Source organism: Equus quagga, chromosome 12, assembly GCF_021613505.1.
Source record: "Equus quagga isolate Etosha38 chromosome 12, UCLA_HA_Equagga_1.0, whole genome shotgun sequence".
NCBI classification, from domain to species: Eukaryota; Metazoa; Chordata; class Mammalia; order Perissodactyla; family Equidae; genus Equus; species Equus quagga.
In genome coordinates this window covers 27,119,110-27,139,420 of record NC_060278.1, presented here as the reverse complement: position 1 = coordinate 27,139,420, position 20,311 = coordinate 27,119,110, and the positions used below count along the sequence as shown (strand labels likewise).

Here is a 20,311-nt window from a genome sequence, read left to right as displayed (position 1 = left end):
GCCTTTCCTCAGGCGGGGGCGCGGGAGGTCACCCTCCTCCCCCTCCCCCTCCTCCTCTGGCCCTTCCTCAGGGGGGGCGCGGGAGGTCATCCTCCTCCCCCTCCTCCTTGTCCTCTGGCCCTTCCTCAGGGGGGCGCGGGAGGTCATCCTCCTCTCCCTCCTCCTCTGGCCCTTCCTCGGGCTGGGGTGCGGGATGGACGCCCTCCTCCCTCTCCTCCCCACCTTTCCTTGGTAGGAGTGCTGGGATTTCACCCTTCTCCAGACCTTCCTACTGTTGGGGCGCGGGCTGCTCCCCCTCGTCCTCCTCAAACCCTTGGTGGGGGGCGCTACACGGGTTCACCAGTAGAGGTGAGCTCTCCACACCCTGGGGTACCGGCTGGAGTGTGGGCGGTTCCTAAACGCAAAGGACACACAGAAACTGCTGGAACCTTCCAGGGTAGAGGGAGAGGAACTGTCACCCGGGCCACGATAACTTCTAACAGACGCTAGACTTTTAGCCTAAAAGAGAGCTTTAAAACGAAATGTTTGGCCGAGGCCAGCATCTTTCTTGTTGAGAACTGGCCAAGTCGGTGAACAGAGCACAGCTCGGGAGAGTCCAGCCTCCGAAGTGAAGAGACGGAAGAGGACGGTCGCTGACGTTAACTGTTGACACATTTCACCTTCCGTCTCGTGTGTCCGGAAGCGGTGGACGCTAGATGAGGGTTCAGGAGGCTGTTTCTGGAAGAGGAGTGGTGTAAGAAAGTACTGAAGACATTGCTTTCCCATCACGGTGTTGGAGGTGGTAGGTTCCAATCACTGGTTGTTGGACCTTACATCTCTAAGGCTATGTCTTCATCTGTACCATGGGCATCATAATAGACTCACTTCCTATAAGTTGTTGTGAAATTCCGTGATAATGCGTGTAAGCTGCATACACAGTACTTGTATACAGAGAGCGCTCAATAAATGTTAAACTGTTATTTGTTGATTTTTATAAGAATAATTCCACATCTGCTTTATCTTTTCCAAAGTCCCTGTAATCTGTTTCACATTATTACTTTAGATAAACTACTTTCCAGTCATGCCTAGATGTGCCAATCTTTTTTTAAGAGATAGGAAAACACCTTGCTTTCATCAACAAGGCATTTATAAAGCTAGACTTTTTTGTTAGATACTGGTTTTTATTATTTTGAAGTTTAGGGTAATCCTTGCCTGAATATACCTTTGTGATGCCTTTGTACAGATCACACCCTATATTTAAGAGGTAGATCAAAGAGCAGAGAGAAGGAAGTCTTCATCTCTGAGAATGAGAAATAGGAGAACCAGGAAAGACAGGTTAAGAGAAAAGGAAAATGGATTTCAAAAACATCAGACAAAGGGGGGCCGGCTCGGTGGCGCAGCAGTTAAGTGCGCATATTCTGCTTCGGTGGCCTGGGGTTCACGGGTTCTGATCCCGGGTGCGGACATGGCACCACTTGGCACGCCATGCTGTGGTAGGCATCCCACATATAAAGTAGAGGAAGATGGGCATGGATGTTAGCTCGGGGCCAGTCTTCCTCCTCAAAAAGAGGAGGATTGGCAGTAGTTAGCTCAGGGCTAATCTTCTCAAGAAAAAAAAATCAGACAAAGGTAATGTTACATTCATTCTACGTTCATTCGGTAATACTATTGAGCACCTGCCTAATGCCAGGCCTTGTTGCAAATACTGGGAATTCTGCCTTACAAATGAAGATGAAGTCCCTGCTCTCCTGAAGCTTAAATTCTGGTTGGGGGAAGAGGACAGTAATCAAATAAATATATAAAATAGCAGGTGGTCATGCTGTGAAGAGGATTAAGGCATGGTACAGGGGATAGAAGTAAGGAGAGAGTGATGTTGCTATTTTAGGAAAATTCAGAAGGAAAAGCCTCTGTTGATAATGATGACATTTGAGCAGAGATCTGAAGAAATTAAGGAAGTTAGTCATGTGAATATTTGGAGAGAGGGGTAGCAAGTGCAAAGGTTTTGAAGTAGAATCCTATTTGCTGTGTTTAAGGAACTGCAAAGAAGCCAAGATGACTGGAGTGGAGTGAAACAAAAGGGAGAATGGTGGAAGATGAAGTCAGAGAAATGGCTGGGGCCAGATCATGTAGTACCTCGTAGACCGTTGAAAAGACTAAGTGTGAATGAATGAGTTGAGAAACAAGAGGAAATGATGTGATCTATAGTTTAAAGGGATCAGTCTGTTATGTGGCAAGGATAGAATCAGGGAGACCAATTAGGAAGTTATTATTGCAGCTGTGACATCTTATGAGAGTGGTAGTTGTGGTGAAAAATGTTCCTATTTGGGGATGTATTTTGAAACTAGAGCTGATAGGATTTGCAGATGGGTTAAATGTGGAGTTAAGAGAAAAAGTGGAATGAAGGATAACCCCAAGAGATTGGCCTAAGCACCAAAAGATAGGTCTCCATGTTCTCCGAAACGAAAGACTAGGGTAGAAGTTTGCCTTGGGATGTATTAATGAGAGTCCTGTTAACAAGTTCATCACAACAATTTTTCTTTTCTCTTTTTTGCTTTTTTCTTTTTTTAAAGCTTTTATTGAAGTATAACTCTCAAATGAAAGAGTGCATGAATCACCAGTGTTTAGCTCAAGGAGAGTTCATAAAGTGAACCCATCTGTGTAACCAGATAAAAATTTGGGAATTGTTTAATTTTTTAGGTATTTTATTTTTTGGAAAAATTAGAGAAAAATTGGAATTAATTTTTTAAATGTTTAGTAGGATTCAGGGGTAAAGCAATCTGGGCCTGGGCTTTTCTTTGTGGGTAGTTTGTTGATTACTCATTCAGTCTCTTCCTTTGTTACAGATCTATTTCTTCTCAAGTGAGTTTCAGTAGTTTGTGTCTTTTTCGGAATTTGTTCATTTCATCTAAGTTATTTCATTTGTTGGTATACAGTTATTCATAGTATTTCTTTATAATGCTTTTTAACTTTGTAAGGTAAGTAGTATCCCCTCTTATTTCTGATTATAGTAATTTGAGTCGTCTTTCTTTTTGTCTTGGTCAGTCTATCTAAACTACTGTCAATCTTGATCTTTTGGCTTCACTAATTTTTCTCTACTGTCTTTCTCATCTGTGTTTAATTAATTTCTACTTTAGCCTTTATTATTTCCATCCTTCTGCTTGCTCTAGTTTGCCCTTCTTTTTCCAGCATCTTAAGATAGAAGGTTGTTACTTATTTGAAATCTTTTTCTTTCTCAATATAGGCATTTATAGCTATAAATTTCCCTTTAAGCTCTGCTTTAGCTGCATCCTGTAAGTTTTGATATTTTGTGTCTTGGTTATCATTAATCTCAAATTATTTTCTGATTTCCCTTTGATTTCTGCTTTGACCCATTGATTATTTAGGAGTGTGTTATTTAATTTCCACATATTTGTGAGTTTCCCAATTTTTTTCCTGCTGTTGACTTCCAATTTCATTCCATTATGGTTGGAGAAGATATTTTTTATTATTTATATCCTTTTAAATATATTGAGTTTTGTTTTATGCCCTAGAATATGGTCTATCAAGGAGAATGCTGCGTGTACACTTGAATTTATATTCTGTTGTTGGATGTAGTGTTCTCTAGATGTCTGTTAGATCTGGTTGGTTTATAGGGTTGTCCATGTTTTGTATTTCCTCGTTGATCTTCTGTCTAGTTATTCTGCCGTTATTGAATATGAGGTGTTAAAGCTGGTTTTATTGAATTGTCTATTTTTCCCTTCATTTCTGTCAATTTTTGCTTCATGTATTTTGTTTTGTTGTTAGGTGCTTATATGTTTATAATTATTATATTTTCCTGATGGATTGAGCTTTTTATCAATATAAAATGTCCCTATTTATCTTTGGTAACTTTTTTTTGTTTTAAAGTCTATTTTGTCTGATATTAATATAGCCACTGTAGCTTTCTTCCAGCTTGCTGTTTGCATGATATATTTGTCTATCCTTTTACTTTCAAGCTATTTGTATCTTTGAAGCTAACATACATCTCCTATAGACAGCACATAGCTGGATCATATTTCTTTGTTTTTTTAATCTATTCTAACAGTCTATCTTTTGATTGTTTTCTTTACTCCATATTTAATGTTATTTATTGATATAGTTTTATTTGTCTGCTGTTTTACCTTTTGTTTTATATGTCTTTTGTTTCTCTATTCCTCCTTTATTGCTTTCTTTTGCATTAAATGAACATTTCTAATTTATAGCATTTAATTTCTCTACTTTTCTTCTTCATTTAAACTGATTTTGTTGGTGCTCTTTTTTGTGTGTGTGTGGATTCAGATTATCATCTGGCCTCACTTGCTTTTAGCCTGAAGTACTTCCTTTAGTACTTCTTGCAAGATAGGTCTACTAGCAACACATTTTCTCAGTTTTTGTTTATCTGGGAATGTCTTCATATTTGAAAGATAGTTTTGCTTGATTTAGGATTCTTTGTTGATAGTCTTTTTTTCTTTGAGCACTTTGGAAGTGTTATCCCACTACTTTCTGGTTTCCATTGTTTCTGCTGATAAGTCAGCCATTAATTTTTATTTTTATTTATTTTTGTGTGTGTGAAAAAGATTGGCCCTGAGCTAACATCTGTGCCAATCTTCCTTCATTTCGTATGTAGGATGCTGCCACAGCATGGCTTGATGAGCAGTGTGTAGGTCTGCGCCTGGGATCTGAACCCACAAATCCTGGGCCGTAGAAGCAGAGCAGGCAAACTTAACCACTACACCACCAGGCCAGACCCTCAGGCGTTAATCTTGTTGGGATTCCCTTGTAAGTAGCAAGTCATGTGTCTCTTGCTGCTTTTAAGGTTTCCTCCTATCTTTGGCCATTTTTACTGTGAAATGCCTGAGATCTCTGTGTTTATCCTACTTGGAGTTCATTGCACTTTCTGGATGTGTAGGTTATTGTTTTTCAGTGAATTTGAGAAGTTTTCAGCCATTATTTATTGGCATATTCTTTTTCTCCTTTTGGTACTCCCATTACGCATATGTAGGAGGGAAATCTGTTGGATAAAACAAGATTTTAATAAGGCATACATTGGGGCTGGCCCCACAGCCGAGTGGTTAAGTTCACGCACTCCACTTTGGTGGCCCAGGGTTTTGCCAGTTTGGATCCTGGGCATGGACCTAGTACCACTAATCAAGCCCTGCTAAGGCAATGCCACACATAGCAGAACTAGAGGGACATACAACTCTCATATACAGCTATGTACTGAGGGGCTTTGGGAAGAAGAAGGGGAAAAAAGAGATTGGCAACAGATGTTAGCTCAGGGTCAATCTTTAAGGAAAAAAAAAATAATAATGCATATATTTAAACCAAGCAGCTTTACTTATAGAAATTTATCTTCAGAAAGTAATTGCATAAGCATATGTGGGTGGTTGTACAAAGAAGTATATGACAATATATTTTTATAGTAAAAAGCTTAGAAAAACAGTGGGAGAAAATTAAACTCCATGGTACTTTTATACAGTGAAATATCATTAGCTATAATAGTTTTTAAAATCTCTTTTCATAATTCAGATGGAGTTTATTTGGTATTTAAGGTATATTTGGTTTTTAAGTTCATTTCTTTTGTGAGGTGGAGGGTACATTTCCTCTGTGCGCCTGTGCAGGTTTTCTCTAGGGCAGCAGTTCTTATTTTTGTGGCTTCAGGACCTCTTTACACTCTTTAAAATTGTTGAGGACACCAAAGAGCTTTTGTTTATGTGAATTCTAGTTATCATATTAGGAATTAAAACTGATTAATTTTTTAAATATTTACTTTGAAAAGACCCATTACATTTTAGCATAAACAGCATATTTTTTGAAACAGTGATTTTCAAAATCAAAATTAGAAGAGAGGCATTGTTTTCTAAGTTTCACAAATGTCGAATATCTAGCTTAACAGAAGAGAGCTGGATTCTTATGTCTCCCCTCTGCATTTAATGTGTTGCAGTACATAAAGTTGAAGTATGTAAAGAATGAAATATGAGTATATAAAGAAAATCTGCCCTGATGTGTATTTTTAGTTCAAAAAGGCATGAATACTTTAAGAGTCTTTTCAGATAATTGTGGGTAATCTTTGATAATACACTAGAACTTGACATGTGGTAGTTTCTTAATGATTGGCTGCAGTTTGTAATCTGAAACCATATCAGTGAACTTTTCCTTCTCTGTTATGTTAAAATGCTTTGGTCTGCTTAACTTTTTTTTTGAAGATTGGTACCTGAGCTAACAACTGTTGGCAATCTTCTTTTTTTTTTAATTCTTCTTCCCAAAGCCCCGCAGTACATAGTTGTATATTCTAATTGTGAATGCCTCTGGTTGTGCTATATGGGATGCTACCTCAGCATGGCCTGATGAGCGGTGCCATGTCTGCGCCCAGGATCCAAACTGGTGAAACCCTGGGCTGCTGAAGCAGAACACGTGAACTTGACCATTCGGCCACAGGGTCAGCCCCTGGTCTGCATAACTTGTGAATAGATTTCTTTTTTTTTTTTACCCATTCATGATTTTGTGACATTTGTCATTTGGAAAATATTGATGCACTGAGTTATGCAGATCTTCCAAAATTTGAAACACTTTGTTGCATATCAAAAAAGCTATCAAAAATCACCATCATTAATATCACCACCAATCTCATGTGACAAGCTTGTTGAGTCTTAGGAAGATGTCACGCCCACAGTGATGGATACCAGTTTTCAAAAATTTGAATTTTGATTTGAAAGCTCAGATTTTATCTTTGGTAGCAATGCTTCATTATAGAATAAATGTCTGCAAAATACGTAAGTCCAAATAATAATGATTTCTTTATCTTTCTCTCAAATAAAAATATTGTTCTATGAAAATAAACAGCTAATTTCAGCTCACTAGATTGATTGCACAATTACTTTTCCTTATGAAAACCTCGTTTCACTGCCCATGTTTCCTTGCTCAGAAAGGATCTTCCCTTGGCAATTTGTGTCACTAATTTGTTACGTTTCATACATTTACACTTCTTAATTCTCATTCCTTTAGAGTTAATGAGTTTTGTCTCTGGCTGCTTTTAAAGAGTTAGGGAAGAGAGGATATGACCCAGTGTACAAATGGAGAGTTTGGCCTTAGAAAATACAGCTTATCCATTATAACAAAAGAGAAGGAAAAGTTTAAGGTATATTGGTAGATTGGACAGTATAAGTATGTGGGATATTATATAATGAGATGCAAAGTCATAAGCTAAAAGTGAGGTGGGGGTAGGGAGGGAGTATTGGAAGAGTAATGAGAGAAAGACTTGAAATAGTTATTTTAGAGGATAGGAGAGGAAATGACAAGGGGAATGTAATGGCGTTGCTGGGTAGAACTGGAGACCCTCTTGAAATTTGTGGTCAGGAATTTAAAATGAAGCTAGTCAGCATGGGTTTGTGTGTTCACGTGCTGCTGTTTACTGGGCCTGCCCTTTAATCAACTTGACCCACATGATTGGACCTCATTTCCAGCCACACTCATTGCTAATTGTTAATCCTGACCATCCAAGCAAGAAGCAGGAGCTAGACTAGAGTATAAGCTAGGAAATAGAAGTGGCTAGGATGTGCAGAACCTAGGAGAGATGGCTTACTGTTTTAAATATTGTCAATGCAAAATAACTAATAACCATTCTGTAGATAAGAGAGAGAAGGTGAGTTTTGCTTGAGCCAGGGTAAAGATTATAACCTACAAAGGCAGTTTCCACAAAGGAAGAAAGCATTCCAGAGAAGCATGGTTTTCAGTACAGTTTTATACCTTTTTAGAACAAAGAACATACATTAAACACACCCAGGATACATACTCATCAAAGTTTCAAAGAGGTATTCAGTTTCAAATTAACAGGTCAACATGACCCTGATGTCCAGGAAAGGGAACTTATCTTCAAGAGTACTAATACACTGTACCCATAGGGCATTACCAGTACTGGCTTGTAGGAGGGGAAGTATGCATTCTTATCTGAAGAGAGTGCATTCTTTACTCTAATGGTTAAAGCAGATGGACAATGCATGTTTGATTGGCCATAAGTCAGGCTTCTTTAGTTCAAGCCGAATCAGTTTTGAACCAGAATAGCTACCCTATGTACCTCAAAATGTGAAAATCTCTTGTCATTTTCCCTTTTGATCAATAATCTTTTGATAACAAGCACTGATGATCAAGATATTGTCCATCAGTGCCAGGGTGGTTGCTCCCTGCCCTAGGTCCATCATGTCCATTGGTGCTAGGCTTTTCTTTGATTGCCTGGTTATCCACATTGAGGGGAAATAGTTGGATATAGTGGACAAGCATAGAGGTATATATTGACAGGGGAAGCATTTCATAGGTTATGTAATTTATCAATTATCCTTAGGTTATTGCACAAACATTGTATGTGTGCTTTTACATAACTTATGGTTACATGTTTATAACAATGGTAATAAACTTAATATTTGAAATGATTAGGTTAGAAGGATGAGTTTTGGGTATGGTCTTTATCAGGAAAAGAAATTCTTACAGAGTTACCATCACTCTAGGCTGCATTCCAGTCTTATACCAAAGGGTTTAAATGAGGAGATAGAAGGTTGAAAATACAGGCCTGGTCCAGAGTCTTGGGACAACTGTCTACAACAGGTGCTATCTTCTCATCCTGGTTTGGAAGTATTTGTCTTGGTCAGTCAAAGTCAGGTGTCAGAAACAGGAGTTGAAATCCACTCTATGGGCTGGCCTGGTGGCGTAGTGGTTAAGTTCGTGCACTCCACCTCTTCAGCCAGGGGTTTGCGAGTTCAGATCCCAGGTGCAGACCTACACACCACTCATCTTAGCCATGCTGTGGCACCATCCCACATACGAAGTAGAAGAAGACTGGCACAGATGTTAGCTCAGGGCCAATCTTCCTCACCAAAAATAAAAAGAGAGAGACATTAAAAAAAGAAAAATCCACTTTGGCGAGGGGCCTTTTTAAATGAGAAATGTGAATTGTGAGTCTTTGCCCTTTAATTTTGCAGCACATGGATTGGTTAAAAGTGCCTGTTGTGGTTCTTTCCAACAGGGCTTCAGAGAGTCTCTTATTTGATGCTTCTTCCAGTAAGCAAATTCTCCAGGTTGTAGTCCATGATCCTTAAGATCTTCATCTCCCGGGAGCTCTTTGTGAAAGGAATCAGCTACCAAGCTTTCATTTCTGTTAAGCACCTCAGTGAGACCCTGACAACAATGTAATATATATCTCTTAAGCAAAGTTGGTTCATATGGTCCCTCATCTAATTGCATAGGCTCTCCTGTTAATTCTTTCAAAAGGAGACAGCCAATGTTTACCAAAAGGTGTAGATCTAAGATTGAGAAGTACTAGTGGAAGAACTTTTGAGCATGAGAGAGTAAATGCTTCTTGAAAGTTTTGCGAATTGAGTTTTGGTAGTGCCACTAGTTCTTTCCATTAATCCCAAGGACTGGGCGTAATAAGACCTGAGAAAGTCTGCATTATTGGCCAAATGTCACAGATGGGTTTAACTACTGGTCCAGGGAAATGAGTTCCCCAGTCACTGGTTAACTTGGTAGGAATTCTCCTAACAGGAATTATCCTACTGCAAGGTCACTTACCCCTTCCTAAAGGATCCTTTGAGGTATGGCTAACTCAACTTTGTTCAAATGCCACTGTCTCAAGGATATGAGTATATCTTAGTAATGATCTGTGTGTTCTCACATTGGGTTGAGGCCTTTCCTTGCAGAAGGGCAACAGCTTTAGCAGTAGGTGTGGGATGTCACCACAGCATGGCTTGATGAGCAGTATGTAGGTCTGCGCCCAGGATCCAAAGCAGAGTGTGCAAATTTAACCACTCGGCCACAGGGCCAGCCCCTCAAAAGGTCTTAAACCCTTAAACAAGATCCTAAGTCACTGTGAAAAAGTGCTTAGTTATCCGTTTAACCGTGATGACTATTAAAGATTTTCAGGCAAATGCAGAAAATTAAATAGCTGTAAAGAAAACCTTAGCTCCTATGATTAAAGACCTGATAAAGACAATACAGGAAACTTATTTTGATAAAAGATAAAATCCCTACCCTTCTGGTAGACTACTCAAAAGATACTTCATCATCTCTTTATCAAGAGCAGACTTAAAGTCCAAGAAAATTATCCTTTTAAAGGAAAGAAAAACCAAGTTCTGATTTTTGTATCAGCTTGCTTTTGATATTAAAACTTAAATTCATTTTAGTCTTAGCCAACTTGATCATGCACAGAATTCCTTCCTCAGGGTTCCTCTTCCACAATCTTTCTATAACTTTCTTTTCACGTCCAGAATTTGTCCCATGCCTGCCCTCCTTCTTAGTACTCTAGAACAGAAATATCTCCATTCCTTATACTTGTCTGCTTTACTGGGAACATACATTTACTTTTCTTGTATACAAAGACATTTTCCCTATATTTTACATTATCACCCTGTGGATTGGTAGACCCACAAATACTGTCTAGAAACATGTGCGTCTTCATAGAAAATTTCTCAGTGTGGCACAAAGCATATTTATTAATAAACCCAAGCATTTTTCTAGTTTCTCTATAATAAGACAAAGGTAGATAAACCTATGTTTAGTAATTAATGTCTAAATTTTGTCTTATGTGGAAATGACCTAGATACTCAATAAATTTCTATCATTTAACTTCCTTTAACAAAACTCTTAAGATTTGTTATCAAAAGATCTTGAAGTTATTTTAAATACATATACCATAAGAATCATTATTCTTAGAAAGTTTACCCAAAAACTTTTCTCTTACTTACATCCATTTAGTTTGTTTCCAATTATTATGTTTAGATTGCCTAGAAAAACTTCATGAGACATTAGAGAAAATCACCTATCATTCTAAGCTATTATTTTTGCTGGCAAATTTTGTAACAGAGGTAACGTGTCTGTATCATATCCAATGCTGATAACCGTGGAAGCATGTTTATTTCAACCAAACCAACAAGCTTAAATAAGTTTTTGTTTACCAAGGATTATTTTATATCATGTTAACTTGAAAAATCTTTGGGTTAGTTTCTATTAGATTTAGAAATAATATATGTAAGCACATATTTAAGCCGATTGGATAGCACTCTCTTATAAACTGGTCTTTAATAATACCATTTGGTGGTAGAAAAATATCACATATTTATAATATACATATATAGACAAACACATAAATACACAGATGCAAGAAAGATTTTATAGCCTCCATTTTTAAATTTTTCCTGAGATTTTTGGGCAGTGCTGCTTTCGTAGCAGTCTGCATGTCCAAAGCTGCTTTCCTCCCCTTTTTTTTTTCTTTCAGTCTTGGGAATCTGGGATTGTCTAGATAATAGCTCCCAGAGAGATAAACAGTGGACGTTAGTTAGTTATCAAAGGACTGACATGTCTACCCAATTATATTACCCTTAATTTTCTTCATTCTTTCTAGATACTTAGTTTTATCTTAATTTAGGAAAGAAGGCCTAAAAAGTTCCTACTGGGCTTTGAATATCAGCTTCCAATTTGGCCAAATTTCTGATCATAAATTGCTAAATTCTTTCAAATATCTTGTCAGGTTTCAACCAGGACAAACAGTAACTATACTTGGCAGCATTAAACAACTCTATTGATTTTTAATTTTGGTTTTCCTTTGACTATTTAAGGGTAGCACTTTCCCAGAAAATCAGTCTTGTTAACTCTGGGAGGGGTTCATAGTGGGCCCTCCTTCTAAGGTAGAGCGCGTCTGTAAAGCTTTGACGTAGCAGACTTCTTTTAGGTACCCCTTATAACCTAATTTTTTGTTAGCTTTTTGCAACAAAACTTCCAATAAGGCTATTTCGGAAACTTAAAGGCGTTGCTTTTAAGTGCACTTCTTAAAATGATCTTATCTAATTGGAACATTCCTTCTAATGGCCAATGTCATTTCCCTGAGGCTGGCATCAGTTTGGTGGAACTCTAGCTGCAAATGGAGTGCAATGCACATTTCTGTCCAACCATCTCAGACCGCAGTTGAGGGCAACCCAATGTTTGTCTGACTGTGTTTTGGGGTCCCCAACCTGAGGATTATCGTCTAAGCTCTCAGGACACAAAACAAGCTCGGGAAGATTTTGCTGTTCTTTATAAATATTTACAGGTTCTGGAACCTTTAGTTTTTGATCACTTGTGCCAGAAGGTGGCGCACTTGGCTCTTTGGAGATTAAAGATTGTATTTAATCTCCGCTCTGCAGCTCTTAAATTTAGTACACAAAAAAGACAAGTTTTGGGAGCTCAAAAGAGCCCCCAAGTGGCCACTGTAATTTTAAATTATCCTGGGCTATCCTCTTCCAAAGATCCAGCCATTTACAGTTACCTCCATTTTGTTAAGAACTTGCAAGTATTGGCTCTGTACATATTGTACATGAAGCCAGCCACAGTTCCCAGAGGGAAGCTGCCTATTCCAGAACTGGTTGGCTTTTAGAAGTGCAATTTCTCATTTTAGTTTCATTTCACTTTACTATAAAGTCTGAACAATTTCTAAGGACAGTGTGGTAGGTGAGAGATGTGCTGTTTGTGAATGTCACATCCTAAAATAGCCTGTGACAGGTGTCCCATCTCTCCAGAGTTGGAGTTTTCAGTCTCTCATTTTGCTATTAAACAATTTGCTCAGACTTTATATAGACACAGTTCTTTCCAGTTTAAAGCCAAATTAAAAGGTCAGCCTGCCCCATACACTCCAAAGTTCCCCTTAGGCTCTCCTGGCCTAGGAAATTCTCCTTAAGTTCCTCTTACCTAGTAAATTCCCCCTAGGTTCCTCTTACCTAGGATATGTACCAGTACCCGCTTAAGACACCTAGTGTTAAGACTTGAAACAGCTCAAGTAAAAGTCAGGACCTACAACTTTAATAAGGAGGTCGGGGTTTCAGGAGGAATTCATCAGGGCACCCAAAGAGTGCAGTGAAGCTAGAGGGAGGGGAGGGTGCTCAATGGGCCCATGCTGAACCAAGCACCAATCAAATGTAGATTTCACATGGTCTCCAGTGGGTTTCTCTGAAATCTTGCCACACTGTGCCAAGAAATGTCAACGCAAAATAACCAATGACCGTTCTATAGGTAAGAGAGATAAGGTGAGTTTTACCTGACTCAGGGTAAGGATTATAACCTACGAAGGCAGTTTCCACAAAGGAAGAAAGCATTCCAGAGAAGCATGGTTTTCAGTACAGTTTTATACCTTTTTAGAACAAAGAACATACGTTAAACACACCCAGGATACATACTCATCAAAGTTTCAAAGAGGTATTCAGTTGCAAATTAACAGGTCAACATGACCCTGATGTCCAGGAAAGGGAACTTATCTTCAAGAGTACTAATACACTGTACCCATAGGGCATTACCAGTACTGGCTTGTAGGAGGGGAAGTATGCATTCTTATCTGAAGAGAGTGCATTCTTTACTCTAATGGTTAAAGCAGATGTACAATGTATGTTTGATTGGCCATAAGTCAGGTTTCTTTAGTTCAAGCCGAATCAGTTTTGAACCAGAATAGCTACCCCATATACATCAATATGTGAAAATCTCTTGTCAATCTGTACCAAGTTAAAAGAAGGATTATGAAGCTGATTGGTCTCTGCTAAATGTTGATACTTGGGATTGTTTCACACTGAGGTAAAAAAAGTTTTTGTCCATAATACATGTGCGCTGACTGCTAAAGGGTATGACAGAGGAAAGATAATTAGGGAGAGAAAAGAGTAGAAACATCTGATATCCAGTGGGATGTAAGCTTTCAACGTAGGTGCTTCATGTTATACGATAGGCCTCTTAACTCTTTTCTCCCCTTTTCTCCCTTTTTGTTCTGGGTAGTAGGCAAGGGTCTTGTCCATAGACAGCCCTGGGCCCCACGACATGATTCAGAGCTCAGAAGGCCTGCATTTCTGGCCTCGTTTTCCGGACACTGAATGGCCTGAGCTTTGATTCACCTAATTATTTTCTCTGGGAATGTACATTCCTTTAGACTGAGACTCACAGCCAAATAAAACTGTAGTGTTTAAAGAGCTTAGTCTTTACAATCGGACTTCCTGGGTTCAAACTCTGGCTGCTGAGGACTTAATCTCCTTAAATCTCATGTCGTAATATCTATCTCATAAGGTTGTGAAAATTATGTGAGATAATTCTTGTAAAGCATTAGAACACTACCTAAACATAGCATATACTCCATAAATTTTAGGTATCATTATTTTTACTTTCTGCAGGAAACACTAGAGTTATCTCTTACTTACCTTCTATCAAAGAATATTTAGCAATTAGCTCTATTACCAGCTCTTGTTGAGGTGGTGTAATGTAATTGTTAACAGCACAATGCTGGAGCCAGGCTGCTTGGATGTGAATCCTGATTACTGATTGGCTACTTTGAGACTGATACCAAACCTCTTAATCTTAAATTGTGTACCTGATGCACAGTAAGCCAATCACTAAGACGCTGGTGCTTGGAGATGGAGAAAGGTTTGTTCAAGTTGGCCAAAGTGAGAAGGCAAGAGGATAGGTTCTCTCAAATACGCCTTAACAAAGAAGAAAGCAGGGGTTCTTTATAGAGCTAAGGGGCTTGGGAGGAGGAGTTTCGGCGAAATGAAGGGGAAATCGGTATTTCTTGCATTCCAGATAAGCCCTTGGGCAATGAGACTTCTGGGGTCAGCAGCAACTGGGGGCTGGTTATTTGATGGTTGTAACTTCTTTAAAGGCATTCTTTTTCTTCTGCAAAGCAAGCTCATAAATCCTTGTGACAGTTGCATCATCCCTCAGGTTAAACAAGAAAACAGCAAATTAACAAGATTAACTTCTTTTCATCTGTGTCTGTGTGGGGAACAAGGTTGAAGGGTAATCATGTTCTTAATTGAGTATTTACAGTAACCCTTAAGTACCCAGCTTCAGGACTTAGACCAAGTTAGTTAAAGAAGGCGCCCCCCCCCCCCCCCCCCCCCCCCCCGCCCACCGCATGCCCCCAGCTTCTTCTTTTATAAAGTGGGAATAATAATAGTACCTACCTTATGGAGTTGCCATGAGGATTATGAATTAATGCATATAACTCATATAAGCATCTAAAATGCTTAGAATAAGTAGTGCCTGGTACATAATAAACATTCAATAAATTTTTTTGTTGCTGTTATTATAAATAACCATTGACATGCATTTTAGGACTGAAAGAGAAGGCCTTCAAAATTAGTATAGCCTTTTTTTTTTTTTTTTTAAGATTTTATTTTTTTCCTTTTTCTCCCCAAAGCCCCCCGGTACATAGTTGTATATTCTTCGTTGTGGGTCCTTCTAGTTGTGGCATGTGAGACGCTGCCTCAGCGTGGTCTGATGAGCAGTGCCATGTCCACGCCCAGGATTCGAACCAACCAAACACTGGGCCGCCTGCAGCGGAGCACATGAACCTAACCACTCGGCCACGGGGCCAGCCCCCTAGTATAGTCTCTTTTATATATGAAACCCTTAAAGCTCGATGAAATCTCACAGCTAGATACTCGAAGAATTTTGTCCTGTATCTCCATTTGCCATGCTTCCTCCACTTAATGTCTCTAAAGAGATATATCAATATTAATCAGTGAAACAATTACTATCACTCACATAGCCACATTTAAGAACATTACACATTACCTGTATGGTGGGAATATAAATACATACTGATCTTTTTAAGTATTTTATAATATACTCTTTGAAGTTCATTTTTCCAGTAAAATTGATGAATTTGTAGAATGGATATCCCGGGTTAAAGGTACAGTCTTAAGCCAGGCTAGCTGTTGTACACTCAGATCTGAAGATTCCTATTCCCTTTAAGGGAATTTAACTTTTTAGATGGGATATTTTTCAGAACGTATTTTAAACTAAATTATAGCGTATAAACATAAGTAATTGAGTCCATTCTTGGTAACTCAAGAATTGTCTTTGTTATTGCCATTTATAGTAATAGTTGCTAAAAATAAGGGGATGCGCATGTCAGCTCCTAAGGCTGTTGGCTCCCACACTTTTTAACAGTGTTATTGAGATACAATTTTTATATCATAACATTCACCCATTGTACATGTGCAATTCAATGATTATTAGCAAATTTATAGAGTTATACAACCATCACCACAGTCTACTTTTAGAACATTTCATCACCCAAAATATTACCTCAGTCTCCACTCCCACCCCCTAGGGCTGGGCAGCCACTGATCTCCTCTCCACCTTTATAAATTTCTATTTCTGGACATCTCATATAAATGGAATCATACAATATGTAATCTTTTGATTCTGCATGTTTTTGCAGTTCATTCGTATTATAGCATGCATCAATATTTCGTTCCTTTTTATTGCTGAATAGTATTCCATTATATGGAATGAATATTCCATGTTTTGGTTTGCCGTTTACCAGCTGTTGAAGATGTGAATTGTTTCCAGTTTGGAGCTATTATGGATAATGCTGCTATGACCATTTAGACACAAGTCTTTGTGTGAACATATGTTTTCATTTCTCTTGGGTAGATTTCTAGGAGTAGAATTGCTGGGTAATATGGTAAGCTTATGCTACTACATTTTTAATGATGTATGCTTTTGGATATTTTTCTCTTCGCTCACTGTTAACTTGCTGCTGCTGTTTTGCCCTTTATCCTTCCCCCTGAATTTGATGCTGTGGGCAAGGCACCCTGATACATGTATTCGAATTGCATAATACAAAGGCATTAAAGGTTGGTCTGAGTATTAGTGTAGGATATTGTCTGGAATGGTGTGTATCTGCTGGTTTCTAGATGTTCAGCTGTATTCTAGACTAGAGATGTTTCAAAATGTGTCTATTATTTGGGACTCTCAGATACAAGTGAGAAAACCCCGGTATGGTAGGGGAAATAGTCTACTTGATTATCAGCTCCTCCGGAATCTTTATGAACTAGAAGAGGAGGCAATTATAGCAAAGACACTGAGCAGTCAAAACAGTAGATGTCTACTACATCAGATATTTGACGTACATAAATGGATTATTTCTGTAATAATATTCATTGTTTTTTGCCTAATTTGCAAAGAAATTGGGAATCTGAGTAGTTCAACACTCCAAATATCAACAAATGTTAACTACAGAGAATAGTTTACATCATTTTTCCTACATTCATGGTACCCTTGGCATTTACAGATTAACATTTTTAATTTTTGCTATTTGTGAGTTACGTGTAGTAGTTTGTAATTAGGCTGAGGCGTTTATTTGAGGTGCACTGCTGATGTGTGGGAGCAACTTCCTTAGCCCAGCAGCTAGTTTTTCAGTGCTATTGTATTCTTTTCTTGTTTTCACATAGGAAATCATTGTTAAAAGATCCAGAGGAATTCCAAACAATTTTAAATTATACTTTGTCATATTTCAGGTGTCCCTATGCCTCAAGTCATCTTTCTTGCTAATGTCAATGACCTCCTCTGCTATATTCCTATCATTAGTCTTTCTGTTTCACTTGCTTTTTAAAAATATTACTTTGCTCACTCATTTTGGTTGTTTTTCATTGTAAGCCTCTAAATATCTACCTTATTATAAGCCTGTATCTTTATATCTTTGTGATTTATTTTCCTTTTGAATTGGAAGAGTTATCTCACTTATATTGTCTGGTACACCTTATGAAAATGTTCATTGAGCTACCTTTCTGCCATTTATAATTCCAGTTCAGCTCTTAATTATCTGCTGTGATGGAGGAGGGCAGTGACACAAATCATAATCGCTGCAAATATAATTTAGTTAAAGAATGAATCAACAGAAGGATTAGGTTTTTGAACATCAACTTTACCATTGTAATTATGCTTTGTTTAGACTAAAACTAGTTTAGTGTAAAAATAATTTACGTTGTTTGAAAACGCATCAAATGATACGAAAGGAAGTATTTTGGAGGCCAAGGAATAATCACAATGGAGTTGATAGGAAATGTAATTTAATATACCAAGCTAGTTCCTTCAGGTATTAGTTTATTTTATGCCTTAAATGTTATAATTATTTGGATATATGAGAAAAGGGGATTGGACAAAAATTCTTGAAAAAATGAAGGACCGTCACTTATTTTAGCCTTTAAACCCCCTTTAAATAGATTATACTGGGTACCTTCTAGTAAGGCCACTTATAATCTTAATGTTTTGTGAAATCAAAAATTTTTTCCCACAAGGATTTAAAATAGCTATTCCATTTTGAGTCAGACCTCTGTGAAAAATGACTGTATGTCTTTCCAAGATTTTTGAAAGTTGGCACTGTCTCACATGTGTTCTGGGCACAGTTTGTTTTTTGGGTTCCTTTTTTCCATGAGTAATCAAAATAAATAGGTACTTGTTATTGAAATGGGAAAAAATAGCATTAGTGTAAAGCTGATTTCAGCTCGTGCTGGAAAGAATCTTGCCATCCAATTGGAAATACTTTTTCAATTTGTTGCCCTATTTAAAATTCCTGAGAGCTATTTTTCTGTCTAGCTTTCAGACATCAAGTTCATTCTGAGTGTCAGTATGGTCGATTCCAGGGAATAAAGAAATGAATAGCTTTGGTTTTGTGTTCTCCTTAACACTTGTCTTATACCTGAAAGGAAGTGTTTATTGACTGCTTTAAATGCCACTGTGATTCCTACTTTGCAATGAATTTTTATATTAGATTAAAAATAATCTTCTGAGAAATTATAATTGCTGCTTCTCTACCCAGTCCCCACTGACGGCTCTTTTTAATCATGTAGTATATGATAGCACTTACCTAGAGCAGTGTTTTTAAAGAGTGTGGTCTATGGACTCATGGTCTGAAGGTCTGTTTTCCCTATAATCTTTAAGCATTTGTTTATTATATATATATTGTTTAGTCATATGAATTATGATTTATTTCAGATGTCTTTTTGTCCTAGTGTTCTATCAAGAAATCATACTGTTTTCTTTATTGTTGCTTGACTTTTCTGCAGTGGCAAGAAAAATCAATTCCTTAAGTTATCTTGTTCCACTAAAGAGGCTCTCGAAAAAAAATTTGAGCTCTAGGAGTAATAAAAGGCTTACTGTGTTTTAATCTTTCCCAAATAATTATTTAGGAAATGTTTGCTTTAAATACCTAAAGATCTTTCTCTGTTTCTAATTACTATTAGTGACATCATACTTCACTAGGCCAGGAAACTTGGTGGTAACTGAACAGGCATAGGGAGGAAAAGGAAAAATCTACCAATTTTGTCATTAAGTCTCCGTCTTTTTTTTTTAAAGATTGACACCTGAGCTAACAACTGTTGCCAATCTTTTTTTTTTTTTTCCTCTTTTTCTCCCCAAAGCCCCCCAGAACATAGTTGTGTATTCTAGTTGTGAGTGCCTCTGGTTGTGCTATGTGGGACACTGCCTCAGTATCACTTGACGAGTGGTGCCATGTCCACGCTCAGGATCCCAACCAGCGACACCCTGGGTCGCCGGAGCGGAGGGTACGAACTTAACCACTCAGCCATGGGGCCGGGCCCTGAGCCCTCTTTCTAATCTCTAACCTTGCTGCTATTGCCTCAGCCGGTTACCATCTGTCTATTGTAAGCAAAACTGGAGCTGCCTCCTAACTAGTCTTCCTAACCAGTCTTACCTTCTTCCAATCCATCCTCGTGACAGAATTCAATAGCTGATAGCTGCCATACATATTCAAGATCAAGTCCATACTCTTTAAAGGTTGTGCAGAAGGCCTTTTATCATGATCTAGCCCTTCCTTATTTATTTTGATACTCAAACATAAGGAACTACTTGCAGTTTCCTGAATGTAATTCATTTCACAACCCCTTAACATGTGCTATTCCCTTTGCCCAGAGAGCCTTCCTGGCTCTTGCACACTTTGCTAATTGCTATTTCTCTTTCATTCAGCTTTAGAATTACTTAAGAATTAATTCTTCCATGAAGTTGGTTTCATCCCCTCTTTCTCCTTGTAGCCATTTTCCCTTGTGTTCCTTGTCAAAATACAAACAGACTTCTGCTTTATATTTAAATAGCTTAGAAAACTACAGAAACCCTTCTGTTTGATTGAAGCTTGTAAATTTTTGTAGGAATAGCAGCTATCTGTGGTGTTTCTGTAACTTAGAATGAAAAGAAGATCATACTTGGACAGTCAGAGTGAGAGACAGATATACAAATGGATGATGGCCTTACAATCTAGGAAACTAAACAACTTCTGTAACAGTCAGCCCAAAATGGCCAGGACTTGAACAACTGCCAGCTTCCCTAATTTTTGTCCTTTATTCCAACTTAGAACCAACCACAAAAAGCCAAATATGCACCCTAATCAATCACATAGGATGCCCTGCTCCTAGTTCTGCCTGCAGCTTCCTCTTTGCCAGCATCCTCCAGTCAGGGCACACCGTTTTTTCCCCTCTAAAGCTTTCCCACTCCTCAGCCTGCCTTTGAGTTTGCCTAAACACAAGTGATGGTGGCTGAC

The 20,311-nt window shown here is 38.2% G+C and overlaps 1 protein-coding gene across 1 annotated transcript in view; it reads left to right on the top strand.

Moving 5' to 3' along the window:
- The window catches only part of NET1 (neuroepithelial cell transforming 1), a 61,583-nt gene that overhangs the window by 420 nt on the left and 40,852 nt on the right, over window positions 1-20,311 (top strand). The window lies entirely within an intron of this gene.